This window comes from Callithrix jacchus, chromosome 7 (assembly GCF_049354715.1).
Source record: "Callithrix jacchus isolate 240 chromosome 7, calJac240_pri, whole genome shotgun sequence".
In the NCBI taxonomy this organism is placed as follows: domain Eukaryota; kingdom Metazoa; phylum Chordata; class Mammalia; order Primates; family Cebidae; genus Callithrix; species Callithrix jacchus.
This window is the reverse complement of record NC_133508.1, coordinates 139,610,441-139,627,192: the sequence shown is the minus strand read 5'-3', so window position 1 is coordinate 139,627,192 and position 16,752 is coordinate 139,610,441. Positions and strand designations below refer to the sequence as shown.

Below are 16,752 nucleotides of genomic sequence, written 5' to 3'. Positions count from 1 at the left end.
TGGCAGTATTAGAAGGATCGCAGTCATGGGTTGCCAAACAGTGCGATACATTCTGAAAAATGCATTGTTAGGTGATTTTGCTGTGAAAATATTATAAAACCTACACAAACCTAGTTGGTATAGCCTATTGCTCCTAGGCTACAAATCTGTACAGCATGTTACTGTGCTGAACACTGTAGGCAACTGTAAGTATTTCTTTTCTATGTTTAGATGTGTTTAGATACATAAATACACAATAGTGTATTTTCTAAACATAGAAAAGGAATAGCAAAAATACAGCCTTATAATCTAACGGGACCATCCTCTGCCATGGGCAGATCATTACGTGGGTCATGACTGTAATAGGAGAGGGATGTAGAGGCTTGATTATGATGTCGGTACACCATCCAAAGAAATGGTTATCACATAGTAATTAAAAGCACAGAATCAGCACAAGCTACCTGGAGTCCATTTCAAGCACCTCTGATAAAATATTTGAGAATATGAATAATTCATTAAATTGCTCTGTGACTCAGTTTTCTTATCTATAATTGAAGATAGTAATCCTCTAGGTGTCTACACCTCCTAGGCACATTATTTAAATAAAATAGTAACACATAAAGCATTTTTGAAAGTGTCTGGCACATAAGCTCACAGTAAACATTAGCCATTAATTTTATGACTGGAGTCAATGTGTTGCCCCTGAGTAATTTTTATGGCAAATCTCTCTTTGGTAGCTTTTTATTAAAGCTGGATTCAGTGGAGGTAAATTCTAAAAACAAGACCAGGTAAAAGACTATTCAGTGTGTGCCAAATACATACAGTTTGGGGAGGGATAGAGAAGTGGGGTCAAATCTGATAAATATTCAGGAGTAAAAGTTATAGAATTTGAGAATAAATTGGATGCTGAGAACAAAATAATGAGAGTGACTCCCAGATAACTAACTTAGGCAACTTGTGGTTTTACTAGTGGATTCCCCTTGCAATGCACTGAATGTCTGCACTGATAAGCTGTGATAGCAGATGTTGAAATTTTTGCCCCTTTCATTAGCTGACTGTCTAAAGGGGTCAGTAATTTCTTCAAGATGCTGAAAGCAACATCATTGCCTTATCTGCTCCAGGGACATAAATACAGCTGATTTCACAGTTTCTTCAAGACGTCTTAACCTTCCTTCTGGCTATATCTTGATTTATATCAACATACTTAAAGTCTTGTTAATATCACTTGGGGTAGACTGTCAAATGGAATGAGCTTTCTAATAAGTTTGTTCTCACCTCCTCTCACTTTCAGGTTCATCAAACAAGGAACATGTTTTTGTCATTGCCAAATTACTGGCATACACCATAAAAAGCACATTGTCATTAATTACAGTTGTGTGCCAGAAATAAGTTGACACTGAAGCTGGCGAAGGTACCCATTATGGACACACTTATAATACACCTGGTACCTATCCCCAAAGCCCAGCTACAAAATGCCAAGCATTGTCTTTATGAAGCAAAATCATTGGAGAATAGGGGTGATTCTAAGCAGTACCTACACTTGAATAACTTTCAGTGAATAGCAAATCATCGTAGCATACTTTTGGAGATGGTGAACCTTACAAATAAATAGCTGTTTATACTTCATAAGTAAAGAGAAGTCCCTGACACCATATGAGGCTCTAATTATTCCTCTAGTCCTTATCCCATAATAACTTTCCAGGATATGCTACTATATCCTGTTAGTTGCCCCTAAAGATTCAGACCCAACTAGCTGTAGGTTTATGTATAAACCTGAGGAATATCAGTGAGGCAGAAAGTCAACAATATGTGAACCAATATACAATTTAGAAAATTAGTGTGTGGTAGGCAGGGCACAGTGGCTCAAGCCTGTAATCCTAGCACTTTGGGCGGCTGAGGCAGGTGGATCACGAGGTCAAGAGTTTGAGACCATCCTGGTCAACATGGCGAAACCCCGTCTCTACTAAAAATACAAAAAATCAGCTGGGCGTGGTGGCGTGTGCTTGTAATCCCAGATACTCAGGAGGCTGAGGCAGGAGAATTGCCTGAACCCAGGAGGTGGAGGTTGCGGTGAGCCGAGATCGCGCCATTGCACTCCAGCCTGGGTAACAAGAGCGAAACTCCTTCTCAAAAAAAAAAAAAAGAAAAGAAAAAAGAAAATTAGTGTGTGGCAAGATGAAGGAAGAATTTGAGAAATAAAAATTGGAGACAAAATGATTGGTTGGAGGTTGCTGCTAGCAAAAAAGAATGAGGATCTCAACTGGAGTGACGGTGAAGATGAGTTTGGCTATCCTAGGAGATAGTGCAGACACAGCTTATTTCTTTGCCATAATCCACAGATACCAAGGTGCCTTATAAAAAAATTAAAACTTAAATCTCATTAACACAGCAGCCTTATCTTTTGTTACATTAAATCTCTAGTCCTCAGAATGATCTCCACCAATTATTTTTTATTTTTGCCACACGGAATTAAACATATCACATTTCCCACTAATTTGTTTAAAAACTACATTACACAAATATTTGTGGGGTACCTACTATGTGCCATGCCCATTCCTCATATGTATTCTACTCTAGTGATACAACGATTCAACCTGAATTGGAAATCTGAAAATTACTTAGTCATGTAATGAATACATTTGTTCAACACCTACCTTGTTTCAGACAGTGTTCTATGTGCTATAGGAATATAGTAATAAACACAATAATGTATTTACCTTCAGGGGGCCTACAGTCTAAATAGAAGGACCACTGTCAATAAACAAAATGATGTATTTGCTATGCCAGAGGATTCTAAATGGCGTAGAGGACACTAACATGGAAATGGAGGAGAATTAAGAGTGTTAGCCTGGAGAGTGAGATTTTAAATAAGGTGATCAGAGAAGAACTAAAGCCCAGGTACATTTGTGCAGAGCCATGTAGAAGATGAAGATGCACGTCATGTGGAGCTACAAAGGAAGAGCATTCCAGGAAGAAGGAAATGGAATGCAAAGCCCTGCAGTGGGAGCATGTCTGCATGTTCAAGGAGCAGCAAGGAAATTCAGTGCAACTGGAGCAAAGGGAACCTGGGGGAGCAAGTAGGAAATGAGATAACAGAGGAAATGTGGGGCCAGATTTTATGGACCGTTGCAGATTTTAGATTTTACTCAAATTAAAATTTTTGAATGGGAGAATAAGACAATATGTGCTGTAGTTTTTTTACTAGACTACTAAAAATCATGCAGATGAAAGTAAGGACACCACTCAGGAGGCTATGCAATAATCCTGACAGGAGGCAATATTATCATGGACTAAGAGAAAAGGATCGGTTGGATTCTGGAAATACTTTGTTTACTTGATTGATTAAACTGATAAGAACAGATACTACACTTGATCTTAGCCAAAAGGCTGCGAAGCGATTACTTGATTGACACAAAATATGTAGATGTTGGAGAAAGAGGGAACTCAAAGAGAATTCAAAAGAGTTATCATTTACTAAGATGGGGAAGACATTGAATGAGCAGATTTCAAAGAAAAGAATACTGAATTTTAAACTATAAAGTCTGGGATGTGCGTTAAAAATCTAAGTGAAGATATTTAGCAAATAGTTGGACATAATCATGTGGTAAGGGGATAACCCAAGCTGGAAACATAAATTTAGGAGATGGCATTTTCACTGCCTAATATGGTAGTGATGGAAGTGGCAGGCCTTCTAGGGTGACTGCTTCCAGCACATTGGCTTCAGGAGGGACACATGGCCAGGGCTGCATTCTCCATGGAGCCAAAGGGAGCCAACCCTTTTGAGTTGGGCGGGAGCTCTCTGGATGCCACAGTGGCCATCCAAGCTAAAACTGCAAACCTGGGCATCCCTGCACCTCAGGACTGGGAGCAGGTGGAATCCCTGCCCTCTTAGGTGCAGCTTCAGCCACCCAAACTGCACCTACAGACCTGGGCATCCCATCCCATAGAGAAGGCAGCAGCCCTCCCCCCCTGAGCACAGCTGTAGTCATGCAAACTGCAGCTGCAGACCGAGGCATCTCTGCACTCCTGGGGGTCTGGAAAGGCTCCACCTGACTTTGCAGGCTCAAAAGTGCTTTCTCCTGTTGCCTGACTTCTCTCTGATATTGGCACACACTCTGATCTAAGAACAAAGTCAGAGCTGAGCCCAGGATCTGTCACAGCCTAGCTGGGTGTGCACATGCTCAGGGAAGTGTTAACACACCAGGCTTTTGCTGCCTCAACCCAAGACTTTGGACACTGAGAAGCATAGGAGGGTACCTAAATGAGGGCTGAGGGCACCTTGGCACTGGCCTGCATGCAACACTTAGCACCTATACCCTGAGTGTCATGAATAGCAGCAGGAGCCAGGCAGGATCCTGGGTGGAAGGGGGTGAGTCCTCTGCAAGGGTTCACATCAGGCTGAGGAGGACCTGAAGGCTTTGGGCTAGGCTGCCAGTCTTGCAGAACAGTGTGCTTGTGGTGCCTCTTCTGGGCCTACCCACAGCCACCTATGGACCAACTATCATGCACTTGCTCCCCTTTGAGGCCCATAAAAGCCCAGGACTCAGCTAGAACTGTGCAGACATTGAGACAACCAGCTGAAGAGGGGAGCTATCCGATCTGGGGGCTTTTCTCTGCTGAGAGCTATGCAGATGATGAGAGGACTGGCTGCAACAAAGAGGTACCCTCTCTGCTGATAGCTGAACACTTCAGGATAACTTGTCTAGTAGAGACAATCTAACCTTTGTGCTAGGAGCTGAACGCATGTCAGGACACACTGCCTGTAGAAAGGAGCTGCCTCCTACGAGTTTCCTCTGAGCTGTTCTGTCACTCAATAAAACACCTCTTTGTGTTGTTCAACCTTCACTTTTCTGTGTACCTCATTCTTCCTGGTCACAGGACAAGAACTTGGGACCCACTGAATGGTGAGGCTGAAAGAGCTGTAACAAAAAGGACTGAGCCATGCCCCTTACTCACCACATTATGGGGAAAGAGAAGGAAAGAAGAGCTGCAGCCCTTCAGGGAACCCAGACCTGGGAGCTCCCCAAGCCAGAGCTGTAACTTCCTCTTTGGAACCTTGTGGTTCCTGGCATCTCCCAGCTTCCAGCCACCACCATGTTTCCCAGTGCCAGCCATGGAAGTTTCTTGCAGTGCACCTGGTCTGACTGCAGCCTTGCAGAGAGCTAGCACCCATGCCAGCACCTGGAGCTGCCAGCCCCGCTGCAGGAGTTGGCATATCTAACTGCACAGTGGCCAAACCCACACACCCCTCACCCATTCCATGTCTGACTCCCTTGGCAGGCATGGCACTCAAGCCGGTAGGGTGAGCTGAGTGCAGCCTGCCAGGCTGACTGGGTGAAACAAGCCCAGCAGGCCTGAGCAAGACTTGAGCAAAAGCACCACCAGCCACAGAGGTCTTCAGCCAGAAAAGTGATCCTGTCACAGTAGACATTAGACACGTGACTATTTAAATTTGAGTTGATTTTAACATAAAATAAAAATTCAATGAGTGGCTAGTAACATATATGCCTAGTTGTGTCATATTAGACAACCCAGATATCAAATTTCCATCATCTCAAAAATTCCTGCTGGACAATGCTCGATTGATAGTGCTAAAGACATAAGATATGAGATGGTGAAATCACCAACTAAGTGACTGTTTCTAGGCTTGGAGAGAGAGAGAGATGGGAATGAAAGGTTCTTTTTCTTACCACCTCACGTATAATCTGCTGCAAAAGTCTTCTGACTTTGCTTTACACAGTCGCCCTTTCCTCCCGTGCCTTCCCTTTGTGTTCGGCCTTCCTTGCCTCTTGTGTGGATGATCAGTAGCCTCCTAACTGATATTTGTAACTCACATCTGTGTTTGTGCTATTTCAAAAACCCTTTTTACTTTCTGATATGTCCTACCCCTTCTCATCTCTCAATGCCCAGCTTAAATATCATTTACTCTGAAGCTTATGTTCTCTCACCCCAGACTCTGTCTCCCTTTCAGCACATAAAAGCTCTTCGCACTATTTGCATGTCTCTAAGATAGTACTTTTCACAGTAGACAGTAGTCATCATTGCTCTTTGGCTCTTTTGAGTACGTTTTATGTGCCTAACACATAGTAAATATTTAATAAATGCTTCTTGACCACCTCTCTTAATTATCATGTAGATTTATTAAGAGCTCTGAAGTGAATACTGCTATATAAACCGCTTGATTATAAATAAGAAAACTGTGATTAGAAATACATTTGAATATAAGTGATGTTAAAAATTATTTAAATCTGGAATGAGCTTTGAAATTAATCTAATTTTACAGTTGAAGAAACTAATGCCAAGAGAGTTCAATTCGTTTTTGAGCCAGAAGGACTTCAAATATCCTGGCCATCACCCAGGTGCTTGGCTTCCCCCAGGATGTCCACATCAAGCTTCTAATCCTATCTCCTCAACAGTGCTGTGCTTGAATGGACATTTGGCATGACAGACATAGATAAACATATATATTTCCCCAGCTAAGCATTACAGTGGCACGTTGATTACAAAGTAAAAATTTATGCCTGAGTAGAAACAAAGCTGACACAACATTTAATTTAAAAATAATATGAATCAGGCTGGGTGCAATGGCTCATGCCTGTAATCCCAGTACTTTGGTAGGCCGAGGTGGGTGCATCACTTGAGGTCAGGAGTTCGAGCCCAGACTGGCCAACATGAAAAAACCCCATCTCTGCTAAAAGTACAAAATTTAGCTGGGCTTGGTGGCAGGTGCCTGTAATCACAGCTACTCAGGAGGCTCAGGCAGGAGAATCCTTTGAACCTGGGAGGCAGAAGTTGCAGTGAGTGGAGATCCCACCATTGCACTCCAGCCTCCATATTGTGTTGATTCCTTTACCATTATGTAATTACCTTCTTTGACTCTTCTGATCTTTGTTGGTTTAAAGTCTGTTTCATCATAGACTAGAATTGAAACCCCTGCTTTTTTTTTCCTTTCCAATTGCTTGGTAAATCTTCCTCCATCCCTTCATTTTGAATATATATATATCTTTGCATATAGGATGGATTTCTTGAATACAGCACACTAAGGACTCTTGACTCTTTATCCAGTTTCCAGTCTGTGTCTTTTAACTGGGGCATTTAGCTATTTTACATGTAAGTTTAATGTTGTTATGTGTGAATCTGGTCCTGTCATTATGATGTTAGCTGGTTATTTTGCCCATGAGTTGATGCAGTTTCTTCATAGTGTCGATGATCTTTACAATCTGGCACGTTTTTGTAGTGGCTGGTACTGGTTTCTCCTTGGATACTTAGTGCTTCCTTCAGGAGCTCTTGTAAGGCAGGCCTGGTAGTGACAAAATAACCAGCATTTCCTTGTCTGTAAAGGAATTGATTTCTTCTTCACTTATGAAGCTTAGTTTGGCTAGATACGAAATTCTGAGTTGAAAACTATTTTCTATAGGAATGTTAAATATTGGCCCCAATTCTCTTCTGGCTTGTAGGGTTTCTGCAGAGAGATACACTGTTAGTCTGATGGGCTTCCCTTTGTGGGTAACTCAACCTTTCTCTCTAGCTGCTCTTAACATTTTTTCCTTCATTTCAACCTTGGTGAATCTGATGATTATATGTCTTGGTGTTGCTCTTGTCAAGGAGTATCTTCGTGGTGTTCTCTGTATTTCCTGAATTTCAGTGTTGGCCTGCCTTGCTTGGTTGGGGAAGTTCCCCTGGAAAATATCCTGAAGAGTGTTTTCCTACTTGGTTCCATTCTCCCCCTCACTTTCAGGTATACCAATCAAATGTAGATTTGGTGTTTTCACACAGTCCCATATTTCTTGGAGTCTTTGCTCATTCCTTTTATTCTTTCTTCTCTAATCTTTCTTCATACTTTATTATGTCATTAAGTTGATCTTCAGTCTCTGATATCTTGTCTCCCACTTGATCAATTCAGCTATTGATACTTGTGTATGCTTTGTGAAATTCTTGTGCTGTGTTTTTCAGTTCCATCAGTTCATTTATGTTCTTCTTTAAACTATTTATTCTATTTAGCAATTCCTCTAACCTTTTTTCAAGGTTCTTAGCTTCCTTGCATTAGGTTAGGACATGGTCATTTAGCTCAGAGGAGTTTCTCATTACCCATCATCTAAAGCCTACTTCTGTCACTTCGTCAAACTCATTCTCTGTCCAATTTTGCTCCCTTGCTGGTGAGGAGTTGTGATCCTTTGGAGGAGAAGAGGCATTCCGGTTTTTGACATTTTTTTTTTTGCACTGTTTTTTCCTCATCTTCTTGGATTTATCTACTTTTGAATTTTGATGTTGGTGACCTTCAGATGAAGTTTTTGTGTGGTCATCCTTATTGCTGATGTTTATGCTATTCCTTTCTGTTTGCTAGTTTTCCTCCTAACATTCAGGCCCCTCTGCTGCAGGTCTGCTGGAGTTTGCTGGAGGTCCACTCCAGACCCTGTTTGTCTGGGCATCACCAGTAGAGGCTGCAGAACAGCAAAGATTGTTGCCTGTTCCTTCCTCTGGAAGCTTCATCGTAGAGGGGAACCTGCCAGATGCCAGCCAGAGCTCTCCTAAATGAGATGTCTGTCAACTCCTACAGGGAGGCATCTCTCAGTCAGGAGACATAGAGATCAGTGACCCACTTGAGGAAACAGTCTCGCCCTAGCAGAGCTTGAGTCCTGTGCTGGGAGATCCATTGTCCTCTTCAGAGCCAGAAGGCAGGAACATTTAAATATGCTGAAGCTGTTCCCACAGCTGTCCCTTTCCCCAGGTGCTGTGTCCCATGGAGATGGGAGTTTTATCTATAAGACCTTAACTGGCAGCTGCTGCCTTTCTTTCAGAGATGCCTTGCCCAGAGAGGAGGAATCTAGAGAATACTTGCATTGAATTTTTTTTAGAAAAAAGATATCTATAGACACAATCAATCTCCACTATTTAATCACATGCATCCACACACATACTTACACACATGCACACACAGAGTAGATAATGTGCAAAAATATTTATAATAATTCTCTCTAAGAAACTTTCAGAGATTTATGTGGTCATACTGAAAGCATTAAGGGACGTAATAATGAGTATTTGTCATGAGTGAAACTGAAACAATTTCTGCCTTCCAATTAAAAACAACTGAACATATAGCAAAATACTCATAAATGCCATTTATCCAAAGCCTTAACTTCAAAATATACATCTGTTGTTTTTTGGAAAAGCAGAGCTGGGGAGACATATCTATAAGAAATGTACTCTAAAAACATTAAGCAAATGACACTTGGCCATACTTCTAAATTGAAATTATAAGACTATTTCTGGTTGCCAAAAAAACCTAATTATAGTATGCTTCATGATACTTTTTTCTTCTGGCTTTTTGATACCTTTGCTCTAAGATTTTAGTTAAAAAAGGTTTTTAATATATTTTTCTCTTATGAAAAGTGTTATTTGAAACTCATTTTCTGATTTTTTTCACATATGTGCAATGAGTAGGAATAAGAAATTTATGTGAGAGATTCCCAAGATCTTGCATCCTCTGGGATTGGGTAGCATAAAAAGAAAAAGAGTCTGTACGTAACAGGTTTTATAGCTAGGATTCTACCTCAGTATTCAGTCCTTAAATCTAGTACTACAAATACTGCATATTTCGTTATCTTTGATTGGCAGATCACAAACTCTACCGCAATTCAAAAGATGGGCTCATTTCAAGGTTGCCTTTACTATGATTACTCCCAGAGCAACTAATGTGTTTTACAACGATTCTAAACTAGACAAAGAAGCAGAGGGGTGGACAGAGCTTTCCACTGCCTCTTTGTGTTACTCTGAAATGTGTTCTCAAGTTCAGAGCTCTCAGAAGTCTATGTGGAGAGAGGCTCTCTGGGTCAGAGGCTCATAGTATGGTGAGCTCCCTGGCCTTTATATTCAGAGTCACATCAGTTCATAGCATCAGCTTATGTTCTTCTACTCAGTTAATCGCATCACAGTGCCTGCTTTGCAAGATCCAGTCCTTGCAATTCTTCCTGGACTGGCACTGAGACAATGTCCCATTCTTTATGTGTGCCAGACCTGCAGAACCTGCATACATTTACTTGTTTCCTAATAGGAGCTTTAGGGATCAGGCCAACAATAGACAACTACCCAAGGGATAACGTTGAACTTGTATCCTTATAAAAAAATTAATAAGAGCAGTATATAGTCAGGGGTTATAGAGGATTTATTGTTCCTGCTCTTTTCCTATGCAGAGACAACACTAAATACATTTTTAAAAAAGAAGAAATACATTTAAAAAAAAAAAAAGGAATCCAGTCTCAATGTACTCAATATGAATTGCAATTAAGAAACTGTCTGAAGTGATTTTTTTTTTAATTTAACCCAGGCCTGGAGACTGGGTTAAATAAACAAATTAGTGTCAAATATTTTGTTTTTATTTAAAACAAAATTTATTTTCCAATAAGCCAACATTTTTAACATGTTTTATATTAGTCAGTTGAAAGAAAACTTCAAAAGAAAGGAGGAAAGCTAATATTTTTGGCAAGCAATTTTGAAGTCATGAAACACTTAAAAATTTGTAAGATCACTTATATTTTAAGTGATATTTTGAATTTAAAAATTAAATATTCTTATTCCAGTGGACATGTTGTAAAGAATATAACAATCATGTCTACATATGTTTTCATTGTCAAAAGAAATTAATTACATATAAATCTGTTAATATCCTTTGCCTAGGTTAGTAACTTTCTGAGTAGCTAGGTACTCAATTCATCTGGAAATAATATGATCAACTTTAAATAACAGATGACCTATCTCAAATTCCCCCAAACTGACAGATCAACCCAGCCATACAACTAAACATATGCGCAGGTACTACAATTCCCCAATACAGCCAGTCTTCCCCACTTATAAAAGATGGTTTCCTTCATTGTTCCTCAAATAAAGTCTGGTCACTTGGACTCTACATTTCTTTTCCATGTTGCATCTTCTCTAATATTAATATTATTTTCAAAATTATCAGCATAATTAGTGGTATAATAGTGGTGAAAACAGAGTGTGATGGGGACACACAGGTGACAATCTTAGCTCTGGCTCAGACTGGGAGACTTTTAAGGACCATTGATGAAAATGTATTTAGTTAGGCAGAGAAGAGAAGATGGAAACTCTAGAAAGAGGGAGAATTATACTTTAAAAATAATTGATATTTTATGGGACAGAACATAAGAAATGTAGGACAGGTTTAGTTTTTGAAGGGTCTTGTGTAACTTCCCAAGCCTGGGCTATATCCAGAATTTTAGAATGAATCAAAGAAGGATTTTAACTGAGAAGAAAATGAGCACAATTATGTTTTTGAAAGAGAACACAGTGAAAGTGCTGTAGAGAATAGATTTAATCAAGTTAAATCTGGAAGCATTGTGGAGGATAAATTTGATCAAATTGGGAATACAGACTAGGTTAGAAGTAACTAAAATTCATTTCTTCTCCCAGGGGGAAATGACAAGTGATTAGATTCAGGGCAATGGCAGTGAGAATACAGACAGAATGGATTCTAGAAAGGTCAGCTAGATTGATGACCAACAAGATGGGGAAGGTGATAGACAGCAAGAAATTCAGACGTCATAATTCACGGAGGCATTGACATAAAAAAATGGGAGGTTTTGGGGGGAATGATGAGTTTAAATAAATTATATATTGTGAAATAACAGTAACATTTGTAAATAGTAACTGACATGTACTGTGCTAACTCACTTTTATTTTTATCTCATTTTTACCCCACCAAAAAACCTTTGTGAGGTAAATTATTATTAGTATTACTATCCCATGCTACAAATAAGAAAATTTAAGGAAACCCAGTAACCTTTCCAAGGTTACTCAGCTAGTTAAATTCTATGCCCCGTAGACTGTTGGGTATATATGGTTAAAGCTCAGAAGAGAGCATTCCTGTGAACATTTAAGTGTAGAATCTGCTGGCTTTGTAGTTGAAGTCATGAAAGTGGATACATTTACTCAGTTGTAATGCACAGAATGAGAAGAGAAGACCAAAGGCAAAACTCTGGGGAAGACCAATTTTCTAGAAGTAGGATGAAAAAGCGAACATACAGAAAAAGGTGAGAAGGCAAGGTAGAAAACATCAAGAAGGATGAAATGCTTTAATGTTTAAAATCTGCATATTGGTCAGATAGTAGAGCATGAAGTATGTCATCTGGATATAGCACTTAGTAAGTTAGGGGTGGCTTGGAGTAACGAAGGAGCAGCGAATTTTTCAGGGCTAAATTGGGTAGCAGTGTGTAGAGGCATGACTGACTAGGAAGAATGTAAGTGGAAATAGAAAACTAGTAATTACTTTTGAAAGTGGCTTTGCTATGAATACAGAGGAAAAACTAGCAAGATTTTAGGAATAGATAGGTTTGTGGTTGCTGCTATTTTAAGATCTATAAACATGAAGAAAAAGTGAGCAAGTGATATGAAGTATGATAGATAAAAGAAGACAACTCCTTGAACAGCGTTCCCTCGAAGAGGGGATTCTGAGCAAAAGTGAACTAATCAACCCTTAATAGAAGTAAGAATTTCTCTTTCACGAAATACAATGAAGATTCTTCTTTGTAAAGACGCACATCCACCATTCAGGTTTTCTAAACGAGGTGGTGGTGGGGAGGAAATAGAGAAGCTGTTTAATTTTTAATACTATTTTAAGTATTTTAAAGAATTTGACATTGCTCTTCCTGGCAATTGTCTTTAGCTAATGACGGAAGTTTGAGGTCAGATTCTTTCCTTTTTGATTATCATGGATTTTCATCTTTATATCACTTTTACTTCAGTATAGTTATGGAAGGCATAATACATTCAATTCTGTAGTGAAAATGTGTTTTGTTGTTGTTGTGGTTGTTGTTGTTTTTCCAAAGCACATTCTTCTGTTAGAAACTTAATAACAGCTGTAGGTAAAGGATAAATTACTTTAGACAAAGATGGAGTAGATATTAGAAAGCTTTTTTCACTTTCCATTTTCCGTTGCCTCACAATTCTAGATGACGTTTATTTCCACTACTCATCACTGTCTGCATTGCCTCCAAACTGCATTTCTAATCCTCGGTTATCTTAGCCTGTTTGGGGGCTGCCATAACAAAATATCCTGGACATTTGTGGCTTAATACAATTCTTAAACAGAAATGTATTTTCTCACAGTTCTGGAGGCTAAAATCAGAGGTCAGGGTACCAGCATAGTCAGGTGATAGTGAAATTTCTCTTCTTGGCTTACAGAGGACTGCCTTCACTCTGTTTCCTCATACAGTGGGGAGAAAGAGAAAGAGAGACCTTTTTTCTTATTATAAGTGCACCAGTTCTATTGGATTAGCCCCACCCTTATGACCTCATATAATAACCTTCATTACTATCTCCAGGTACAGTTGCATTGGAGGTTAGAGCTTCTACATTATGAATCAGAGGGAGAGAAGACATAGTTCAGTAAATATACCTGACATAACAGTTAGTGTCCTTTGTTAAATGACTCAAACTTGCCTTTTTAGCTTTATCAATCATTGATCATTTGAGGGTGTGTAATTAGACAGCACATTCACAAGGCTGGGACCTTGGTTACTTGGGAAAACCTAATAACAAGTTCACAGTCCCCTGATTGTCCATGGACTGGGAAAGCACAAAGAGTGTAACAGGGCCTGTTGGCCTGGAGAGAGACCCTGCCCCTTACGCTGTGAGGCTATGACCAACAGCGCTGGTTCAAGGCTGGTTCAAGGGCTGGTTAAAGGTTTTCAGTTAGAGTAGTAAGAGATGGCGAATCTTCTTCCTAGGAGTCTACTAGAATATATATGCCTTATGTCTATTTCCTTTTACTGACTTTCATTTTCCAAGCAGTCTTTTTATAGACAAGGCCAGAATTTGCTGTGGGTTACAGATGCAGGAAACCAAGGTTATATCAGGTTAACTCTATACTCATGTTTTCTTGCCCTAACCACACACCAGCGAAGTGGATAGACATTCTCTATCAACCCCCACATAGCCAATCATCTAACCACAGCACTGGTAGTATTCTTTTATTACAGCATCTGTAATAGCAAAAGTATTCTTTTTGTTTTGTTTTGTTTTATTGGACATGAGGTCTCCCTGTGTTTTCTAGGCTGGAACCCCTGGCCTCAAGCTATCCTCCCACCTCAGCCTTCAGAGAAGCTGGGACCACAGGAATACACCACTGCACCCAGCTTTCAAAAGCACCTATTTTAATTATTGAATATAAATGTACTAAAGGAAAAAATTATATCTCATCTTTCCTTATATTCCTAGGTTTTTTGAACATGGCTGGAATATGATAGATGCTTTCTAAGTGTATGCTGAGTAAAACACCAATTAAACAATTTCTTTAATTGTAAAGGTATATGGTACTCACATTGTACTCATTCATTGACTGAAATTTTATTTCAAAAAAAGTTATTTGATACATTCTATGTTTCAATCGCTGTGTGGGGTCCCCGGGGTACATCCATGAACAGCAAAGTGAAGTGTAGAGTCAGAAGGACTGAATTCACTTCTGGGATCTTCCATTTACTTGCACATTATCTTGGGCAAGACAGTTTAACCCTTCAAGCTCCAGGTTTATTATACATAAAATGGGAAGGATCATAGTGCTTTCCATGTTGTGTGTTATGAGAGCTAAATATGGTAAATCAATTAAAATGTTTAACACATTTTTGACACAAAATAAACATTAGTAACTCAGTAACATGAATAAACTCAGTAAAAGACATTATTTTTCTTCTCCTTCTCTTTCTTCCTGTCATTGTTACATGAAGAATGGCCATGGCTTTCATGGAGCCCATCATTAGGAGGTACATAGTAGCCCTTAGTATTGGCATCATATTGTTTCACATGTATAAATATCACTTGTCTAATTGGATTGTAAATTTCTTGGAGTCAGGGTATCTGTATAAATAGAAGCCTTTGTGAAGAGCAATTTCTCTTTCATGATGATGCTCTAGTATCATTATTAAAGGGCCAAAATGTTAGTCAAGAAAAAAATTATCCTGGAAATACTCAAAAAAAAAATGTAGTTGTTTGGTGTCTCCATTAAAGGTGAAGAATCAGGGTTGAATATCATCTATTGGATAAACAGCAATAAGTGCAATAATAAAAAATTCTTTGATGGAATGCTTGTTACTTATCAGACACAGTGCTGTAATGGGTTATATTATTTTCTTCTCACAGCATCCTCTTGATGCAAATATCCTCTATCACTGTGGAAACCGAGGCTCAGAAACCTTACATAGGCTGTCCAAAGACACTTCATCAGACTACTGATCCCAATTTTTTTCAAATGATTACAACAGACTGCTCTGCCTATGGAGCAGCGATTCTTTATTCCTCTACTTCCTTAATAAACTTACTGTCATTTAAAAAATAAATAAATAAACAATGACAACACCCTAGCATATTATAGTTTATTTTCTGACATCCCTTTTCTTCTCAATCACAGTTGTTCCTTTCTGTCCATCCCTAAACTATAAAGCAATGTGTGACACATACATTTTTTTTTGTTTTGGAAACCCAGTTAGAGTATTTCTGTTTTGAGACTTTTTTCTCTTCAGAAACTGGGAAACTATAAAGAAAAGTGGAAATTCTCTAGGAAATAGGAAAATCAGGGTGATAAATAAGCAGATAAAAATAACTATGGATAATATCACACTATTGGATATACAGAAAGTTAAATATGTACTGAAGAAATGTGCAGTCTCAAATATGGGCCCAAGAAGAGCAAATATATGTACTGAATGTCATGGGCATTCCCATTCATTTGGCCCATTTTATCTTTATACTTTCTGTTGATGATTTGAAATTTTTTTGTGTCCTCCATTTTTCCTTGATAATATGTGTGTATTCACATTGACTAGTAATTGATATTTAAAGCCTACTGTCCCTTCTTTTCATTTTTAACTAAATGTTATTACAAATTTTGAATAGCAAATTAAAAATTTCATTTTTAATAAAGTGTTATTACAAATTTTTTGTGTCCTCAAATTTTGTTTGGTATTATGTGTGTATTCACATTGACTAGTAATTGATATTGAAACCCTACTGTTTTTTCTTTTCATTTTTAATAAAGTGTTATTACCTATTTTTTTCCTCTAGCTATTAACATAGTAACATTTGGTGGTTTGTGAGATTCACATGCAGTGAGCAGAAATTGCACCTTACAAGCTGTTTACATAAGAAAAAAAGACCAGAGGTAATTGTTCTTTCTTTCCCAACTTGTTCTAGCTACAACCTAGCCACCCTTTCAAGGGCAGCATGCAGTGTAATCTCTGATAAAATGCAGTGTTCTTGGACATGAGTGGCTAAGAGAGGAACATTCCTTCCAGTGTCAGAGAGAGGTGACATAATTAACACTGCTACCCTCATGAGACACGTGGTGAACCAGTCTATTGTACAGGGGCTCGTGCAGTGACCTAAAAGATTCATGATGCCGCCAGACTATAAGTTGGTTTGCATTACCCTGGTCAACAAAAAAAGGGAAGTCCTAAAGTATACATGGTGAGAACAATGGTCCCCTAAGATCTCTTTATGTGATTATTGTTCTGGTGTTGGAAGAAGGTCACACTTATGGAGTACAGGTCTCTTGTATTACCAACAACCCAAATGTATTTGTTCTCTCAGATAATGCTTCCCAGGTTTAGTAACCCACCCTTTGCCATACCCACTGAAACAAGAGAGAGGCTCTACTTCAGTCTCTACTGTAAGTGCTCCGTTTGTCACGACCCAGGCCCCTTCTAGGCTGGTCATGTGACCATGACATTCTCGAAGTTGTCCTCTGGAGACAAAGCACTGGGGTTA

The 16,752-nt window shown here is 39.1% G+C and overlaps 1 pseudogene; it reads right to left on the bottom strand.

The window, feature by feature from the left end:
• Positions 1–3,277: 3,277 nt before the first annotated feature.
• On the bottom strand, positions 3,278–3,378 carry LOC118143554 (U2 spliceosomal RNA; annotated as a pseudogene).
• Between the last annotated feature and the right edge of the window lie 13,374 nt (positions 3,379–16,752).